The 8,302-nt window shown below is 47.3% G+C and overlaps 1 protein-coding gene across 1 annotated transcript in view; it reads left to right on the top strand.

Annotated features, from left to right (window-relative positions):
- Window positions 1-450: 450 nt before the first annotated feature.
- LOC141182600 (uncharacterized) overlaps window positions 451-8,302 on the top strand; it is a 32,425-nt gene continuing 24,573 nt past the window's right edge. The window contains exon 1 of the mRNA XM_073660760.1: window positions 451-535. The gene's annotated coding sequence lies outside the window, so the exon portion shown is untranslated. The remainder of the gene's footprint in view (window positions 536-8,302) is intronic.

The raw sequence follows: 8,302 nt of genomic DNA, 5'->3' as shown, positions 1-8,302 counted from the left end.
ACGGCTCTGCTCCGTACGCCTCGTACACACACGGCTCTGCTCCGTACGCCTCGTACACACACGGCTCCGCTCCGTACACCTCGTACACACACGGCTCTGCTCCGTACACCTCGTACACACACGGCTCTGCTCCGTACACCTCGTACACACGGCTCTGCTCCGTACACCTCGTACACACACGGCTCTGCTCCGTACACCTCGTACACGCGCGGCTCTGCTCTGTACACCTCGTACACACGCGGCTCTGCTCCGTACACCTCGTACACACACGGCTCTGCTCCGTACACCTCGTACACGCGCGGCTCTGCTCCGTACACCTCGTACACACGGCTCTGCTACATCCACACTGTAAACCCCTCCTGACCCCACACATAAACTTCAGCTCATCCAGCACCATGACAACCAGCACAGCAGAGTCCTGCATCCACTGAGGCCCCTGATCATGTGACCCCTGACTCCTCCCCTCCTGTGACCTCATCACAGGTCCTGTGCGCACAGAGCAGCCATATATGTGGTGGCGGCTCTGCAGGTGGAGGTATGTGGAGACCCCATTACTGGGCGCAGGGGGCATTAACCCCTTCAGCACGGAGACTCTTTTGGGGTCTTGTGTTGCCCCTTTATAAGAATCATAAGGTTTTTGTTCTGTTTCCTGTAATAGATACATACGACCTGACTATGGAGACAGGAAGGGAGGAAACGTATTGTTCTCATAATACAGGACCCCTTTACTGGCCCCACAGTGTAATGCCCCCATTATACCCCTTATGCAGTATGTATGATCCCCCACACAGTGTAATGCCCCCATTATGCCCCTTATGCAGGATGTATGATGCCCCCCACACAGTGTAATGCCCCCATTATGCCCCTTATGCAGGATATATGATGCCCCCCACACAGTGTTAATGCCCCCATTATGCCCCTTATGCAGGATGTATGATGCCCCACACAGTGTAATGCCCCCATTATGCCCCTTATGCCGGATGTATGATGCCCAACACAGTTTAATGCCCCCATTATGCCCCCTATGCAGGATGTATGATGCCCCCACACAGTGTAATGCCCCCATTATGCCCCTTATGCTGTATGCATGATGCCCCCACACAGTGTAATGCCTCCATTATGCCCCTTATGCAGGATGTATGATGCCCCCACACCGTGTAATGCCCCCACTATGCCCCTTATGCAGGATATATGATGCCCCCACACAGTGTAATGCCCCCATTATGCCCCTTATGCAGGATGTATGATGCCCCCACACAGTGTAATGCCCCCATTATGCCCCTTATGCAGGATGTATGATGCCCCACACAGTGTAATGCCCCCATTATGCCCCTTTTGCAGGCCTTACTAGATATTGAGGCTTTGTACAGTAATATATCGCATGAGGATGATATCAGAGGAGTAAGATGTTTATAGAAATCGAGATCAATAGAGTGTAGCAGACATAATGACTTCATGGACAATCTTCTAAAATTCATTCTTACTCATAACGTCTTTATTTTTGACAGGAAGTACTTACCCGAGCTCAGGGGTACTGCGATGGGGAGCCCCTGTACTCCCTCATCTGCTAATCTATTCCTGGGCTGATGGGAGGAAAACAACATACTCAGGGATGATTATAAGTGGTGGCAACCATATATTGGGGCATGATATAGATATATTGACAACATTTTTATCATCTGGTCAGGGACGAGTGAACAATTTCTTGAATTTGGAACTCAATAACCATAGAGTGGACCTTAGATTTATATCAGAGTTTAATTATTACCAGTTGCCTTTCCTTGATGTACCAATCAAGAAAGTACGGGATGGGAGCCAGGGCTGTGGAGTCGGCAAGCCAAACCTTCGACTCCTACTCCTAAATTTCCATGACACCGTCTCCGACTTCACAACTCCGACTCCCTCATACATGGCTCATGTTTAAGTGATAAATTTACAGTAGGACAAATTTTTCTCAGCTAAAAGTCTAGACCCTTAGATCAGGAATAGGAAAGACATTTATAGGACATTTCATAACTTTACCAAATTCTTATGAAAAAATATTCCTCACAAACTGCATTGAACTACTGTACCCAATTTATTATTTATTTTAGGCGCCGGAGTGGGTCAATTTTATACCGACTCCAACTCCACCAAAATGGGCACCGACTCCACAGCTCTGGTTTAGACCCTAGGGACACTCATCTACCATAAACTATTAAAGTGGGATAGCCACCACTGCATCCTACTAAAAAAAAGCAATATCCAAGGGACAATATTTACAGTTGAGAAGAAACTGCTCTAATGTCACAGATATTAATATACAGGCAATAGACAGAAACACCAGATTCAGGGAAAAAGGTACCCACAGTACATTTTGGATTCCGCATTATTGTTTGCAGAAAAACAGGAGAGAGAGATACTCCTACATACCTAACCAAGACACCAAGAAAAATATGGGATAACACAAGTAATAGGAACTTGTGACAATCAGAGTGACCATATCTTTATTATCCTCAGAAAACGCTAGGATGTACTTGTGGCCGACCTGGACCTGAGGGTGCTGTGTGATCTACTCCCACAATATCTTTCAGAAAGAGTTGGTCAATTAGGGACCGTTTAGTGCATAGTTTCTATAAAAACCTGCACCCAAGGGGACATGGCTAGATAGAAGAATCTGTGGTTTATTTAGATGTGTAGAAAGTTGTACATGTAATTGGATAAGACCATGTAAATCTTTCTCGAGTTCCTCTACAGGTGAAACCTTTCTCCAGAGGGATTATTCCAACTATAAAACCTCAGGACTTGTGTATGTGGCCACATGCACCTACCTCCTAGATTATGTATGCACGACCAAGAGGCAGTCTAAGAGGAGTGTGGAGGGGGCATTTGGGCGAAATATGCCATGGGTGTCACGGGTGTGTCAGAGGTGACAGACAGTCGCCCTGCAGGGGTTTGCAGGAGATCTCCACGTTTGGCAATGCAGACAGCTGCCTAGATGGATGGCTGTGTTTAGGACCCAGATTCTACCTCCATTTAGTCTGGGTGTATATACACCTGGTGTGTCTATGTTGGCGTCGCCGGGTATACTCATTTCTACTTGGAACTTGGCTGAAGCAGCATCACGTCCTCTTTGGAGTCTTGAGGCCGTGTGCCCTGTTGGAGTTTCTTCTAAAGCGAAATTGTAATTCCCCTGTGTTGTAATTCCCCTGTGTTGTCTTTAGAGTGCTAGCGGAGGTTGACTAGTGCTCATCTCCTTCCACCCCCAGCTATAGCCTTATGCCAGGGATAGTTGGGCGAGGCATGTGATGGGCAACAGCTGCGGAGGGGGGAGACAGAGTGATGCTAGTCCAGATTAGAAAGTCACCTCTTCCCCCTTTTCCCTAGTATCTGGGCTCCCTTTCTCCTCTGTGTTGCACTCACACCTGGCGTGACTCTCTGTGTTGCACTCACACCTGGCGTGACATCGGGACACCCCATTAGTGAGACACATGAACAGTGCACATTGAGGTGAAACAAGAAACATCTCCTTTTGCATCATTGAGGTGGTTAAACCCAATGTGAGAGGTGGTGATCTCAATAAATGTATTCTCAAAAAAAGTGAGTGGATTTCCAGACGGGATTCACTAGGCCCTAAGGGACTGAATGAGCAAATTTCCTATGCCTGTTTTGTATGAATACAGTCCCATTCCGGATTACATTTTAGGATTTTATACTCTACCCATTGCTACTCAGTTCCCTGTATTGTTTTACTTCATCAAGAGATCTGAGCTTCTATGTCAGAATTATTTCTTATCCGTTATATCCCACTTATACCATTTAGTAACTAACAAGTGTGGTGTTCCTTGTGTATCTCTAATTATGCAATAGGGGTCAAATATGACCATTTAGGAGTATACTGTGGGCCACCATCCCATATATTTTGTAGTGATAAAGTAGATCCACATGCCGATTGCATGATGGGAGGATGTGCAATACTTGATTTTAGTCTCCCATGACACTGATCTCAGAGAGAGGATTTTTCTGTTGGTTGAATGCAATCCAATACCATATGCGCTCTGGTGTGGAACGCAGACATCTGGGCATGCACATTTGTTAACAATGATCCTAGATGGAATGATAACTACGGGCATGCGCAGTCACAGGTACGAGTTGCGCGGCGGCAATCAGTTTATCTGGTGTTTCAGCATAAAGCACGTCACTTCCCTACATGCACACTAGGTGATGGACATTATCGAACCTCTAGCTCATGAGAAGTAGCGTAGGCGCAGTATATTATTGTAGACAGACTCTATTCTGTATATACTGTGACAATTCACCTATAGGAATGGGAATGAGCCTCCTAGTCTGGGAGGGGTTTGGGATGAAATGGGATATTTAAACATGGACACCTGGCTATTAGGCACACTATGCTGAACATCATGAATTATCATCCCTCTATCAAGCCTCCTAATGAACCTGTTGGGAAAATGCATTGAGGCGGATTATTGAAACATTCTCTGACTACCATACCCTTTCCTTTATACATATTGTAGGGGTTTTACTCACTGGGGCACAATGGGAGGAAAACGGGAGGCATGTTCCTTTAAAATTTCATGTGGGTTTATTACTTCATAAACCCAGAAGCCAAACAGAAAAGCAAATAGCCTTTAGATCAGGCAAACAAAGTAAATGTCCTTAGCAGGTCTCTGCTCAGCCAGGCCTGTGTGGCACACAAGCTGGGGTAGCGTCCAGTGTCCTGGCTTGGTCTGAAGACAAACATACACAGTAGGCCTTCTACCTCCAAACACACAGACCATGTGCCAAACAACAGCCTTCATTTTATAGGCTGTTAACCACACCCAGAGGTGAGGTATGTGGGTAGCTGGACCCGCCCATTCTCTCCTAGCTGCTCATAACCCGGCTCCCAGGTGCACCAAACGATCCTCTTAGTGCTTATGTGCCCTAGAGAAACACTCCGGGTTACATCACAGAGACCAGCCATCTCTGTGACACATACCTCCCATCGACTACGCGACCATTAGCCACCTTACATACCTCCCCCCCTCTGCCTAAAGCCTTGGGCTTGACACCTTTTACTACCAGACAGGGGATTCTCGAGAGAGCATCGGCATTACCATGTTGCTTCCCTGCTCTATGTTCTACAGGGAAGTAGGAGTCCTGTAGGGCTAAAAACCCGAGGGTGACTCTGGCATTTTTTCACTTTTTCCCCTCATCCATCTGAGTGGAGCATAGTCGGATAATAATCTAAATTTTCGACCTAACAGATAGTACAGTAAGGTTTCCACCGCACAATTTATAGCCAAGCGTTCCTTCTCTATGACCGAATAATTTTTCTCGCAGGAGGACAGCTTTCTACTCAGGTAGAGGACAGGGTGCTCCTCCCCGTGTATCTCCTGGGAAAGGACTGCTGCTAACCCGACATCTGAGGCATCTGTCTGGAGTATAAACTCTTTCTTGAAGTCCGGGGCAACCAGGACCGGTTGCCTACACAGAGCCAGTTTCATCTTTTGAAAGGACGTCTCCGCCTCTGCAGTCCACTTGGCCTTGGCTGATTTTGTCCCTTTAAGGAGGTCAGTTAGGGGTGCAGCCATCATGGCGAAGTTTGGGATGAATTTCCTGTAGTATCCCACGATTCACAGGAAGGCTCTGACTTGCTTTTTCGACACCGGTCTCGGCCAATTTTGGATTGCTTCTACTTTAGTATTTTGGGGTTTTATCTCGACTCTACCCACTACATATCCGAAGTACTTGGCTTCTTATTTTCCCATGCCACATTTCTTCGAGTTTATTGAAAACCCCACCTTCCTCAGAGCATCAAACACAGCCTGAATCTTTTCCAGATGACTCTCCCAGTCTGGACTGAAGATAGTATTGTCCAGGTGTGTTGCGGCATATTTTCTTATGGGATGCAAGGATGCAATCCATAGCTCTCTGGAATTTTGCAGGGGCCCCCTGCAGTCCAAACGGCATCCGGGCATACTGGAAGCATTCGTCCGGTGTAGAAAACGCAATCTTCTCTTTGGCTACCTATGCCATGGGGATCTGCCAATATCCCTTCGTCAGATCCAAGGTGGTTATGTGCCTTGCTAGCCCAAGCCTCTTGATCAGCTCGACGACGCGTGGCATGGGATATGCATCAAATTTGGAAACCTCATTCAACTTCCGATAGTCGTTGCAGAATCTCCATTCACCATTGGGATTTGGGACCAAGATGATCAGGCTCGACCAACTGCTCTTGGATTCTTCAATGACACTGAGCTTCAGCATACAAGCTACCTCTTTGGATATCAACTCTCGTCGGGTCTCCGTTATCAGATAAGGCTTCAAGTTCACCCGCACATGTGGCTCCGTCAGAACCTTGTGTTCTATGACCCTTGTGCAGCCCGACAATTCCGAGAACAGATCCCTGTTCTTCTGCATCAACTCCCGACACTGCTGTTTCTTGGCCTTCGTTAGCGTTTCCGCTATTGCGACTCCTCCACAGCCTCTCTGTCTTGCCACGTCTTGTTGAGGTTGATGTGGTATATCTGGTACGGCTTACGTCGTCCCGGTTGATGAACCTTGTAGTTCACTTCACCCACTTTTTCCACCATCTTATACGGCCCTTGCTACTTGGCCAAGAACTTACTTTCCACTGTAGGAATTAGCATGAGGACTCCGGTCTCCCGGATTGATTTGCCTCACTCTGGCTGACCGGTTGTAGACTCTGGCATGAGCTTCTTGTGCCTGGAGGAGATGTTCTTTTACGATGGGCATCACCTTCACAATCCTCTCCTGCATCAGAGCAACCTGCTCGATGACGCTCCTATGGGGCATGAATTAGGCTTCCCAGATTTCCTTTGTGACATCCAGAAGACCCCGCGAATGTCGGCCATACAGAAGTTCGAATGGCGAGAACCCTGTAGAGGCCTGTGAAACCTTTCGGTTGGAGAACAACAGATATGGTAGGAGACAGTCCCAGTCTCTACTGTCCCTTTCTATGTCCTTCCTCAGTATACTCTTCAAAGTCTTGTTAAACCTTTCGACTAGGCTATCCGTCTGAGGATGGTATACTGAAGTCCTCAGTTGGGAGATTTGGAGGGCTTTACATAACTCCCTCATCACCTTACTCATAGAGGGAATTTCCTGGTCAGTGAGTATCTCCCTTTGGTAAGCCTGTTGGGGGGGGGGAAACGTGGACCAACTCACGGGATATATTCTTTGCGGAGGAGTTACTCAGTGGAATCACTTCAGGATAGCGTGTGGCATAGTCCAGGATAACCAATATAAATTGATGCCCACGAGCAGATTCAACCAGGGGACTGACCAAGTCGATAGCAATTCTCTCGAATGGCACTTCAATAATGTTCAATGGCACGAGGGGACTTCAAAAGTGAGAGGTGGGGTCGGTTAACTGGCACGTAGTGCAAGACCTGCAATGCTTAAATATTTCCCGGTGACATCTGGGCCAATAGAACCTTTGTAAAAGATAATGCCTTACCAACACCAGATGCAGCAAGCCTCCATGATAAAGGCGGGGCCAGCACATGTGCAAAATACTGATGCAGACAGCCACTCACTAACCTACCAATTTATGGAGGGGGTGGCTGTCTAGTATTATACATGCACACCGATGGAGTCTGCATAGGGCGCCAGTCACACAGATATGTGCGATACACAGTTTCTGTCTTGCAGCTTGTTGATGACACCCATACTATTAGATCAGGCGGGCTGCCCAGCACTGTATACGTGCACCCCCACAAGACAGACGCCCCAATTCACCCAGCCAACACTAAAGAGGCCTGGCCGCATCCTGCAAAAAAATGTGCAAAAAAGATGAAAAATAGTGTAGAAGATAAATACAACACATGAGGTGTTGGTCGATATTTTGGCCAAAATACACAAGCTCGCAACCCAAACGTCAAGGGTCCTCATACTTGCGAGTCCTAACACTAAACATTAAAAATGGTGAACATTGGACATAATTTCAAAAAACATCACAGTAAGGCTCTATGCCCACTATGCGTTTTTTAAGCGTTTCCGCAGCGGCAATTCCGCTGCAGAAACGCTTAAAAAACGCTTGGTAGAAGGTCTGCCATGTTCCCCAATGATAATCCCATGTGCTGTGCACATGCTGCGGAAATTTCCGCTGCGGATTATTATTGTGGAAAAATCCGCAGCACTACCAATTATTTTGTGGAAGCGCGGCATGTTCGCTGCCATTGACTTGCATTGGAACGCATGGAATCCGCATCATTGCATCTGCAGATGCTCAATCCATGCGTTTCAAGGTGCGGATGGTACCCGGGTTTGGAGAAGAGGAGACTCTCCTCCGGACCTG

This window comes from Phyllobates terribilis, unplaced genomic scaffold (genome assembly GCF_046119375.1).
Source record: "Phyllobates terribilis strain yellow unplaced genomic scaffold, ASM4611937v1 Scaffold_35__1_contigs__length_13245226, whole genome shotgun sequence".
Taxonomy (NCBI): Eukaryota; Metazoa; Chordata; class Amphibia; order Anura; family Dendrobatidae; genus Phyllobates; species Phyllobates terribilis.
The sequence above is the reverse complement of the archived record's forward strand: the minus strand, read 5'-3'. Positions and strand labels throughout refer to the sequence as shown.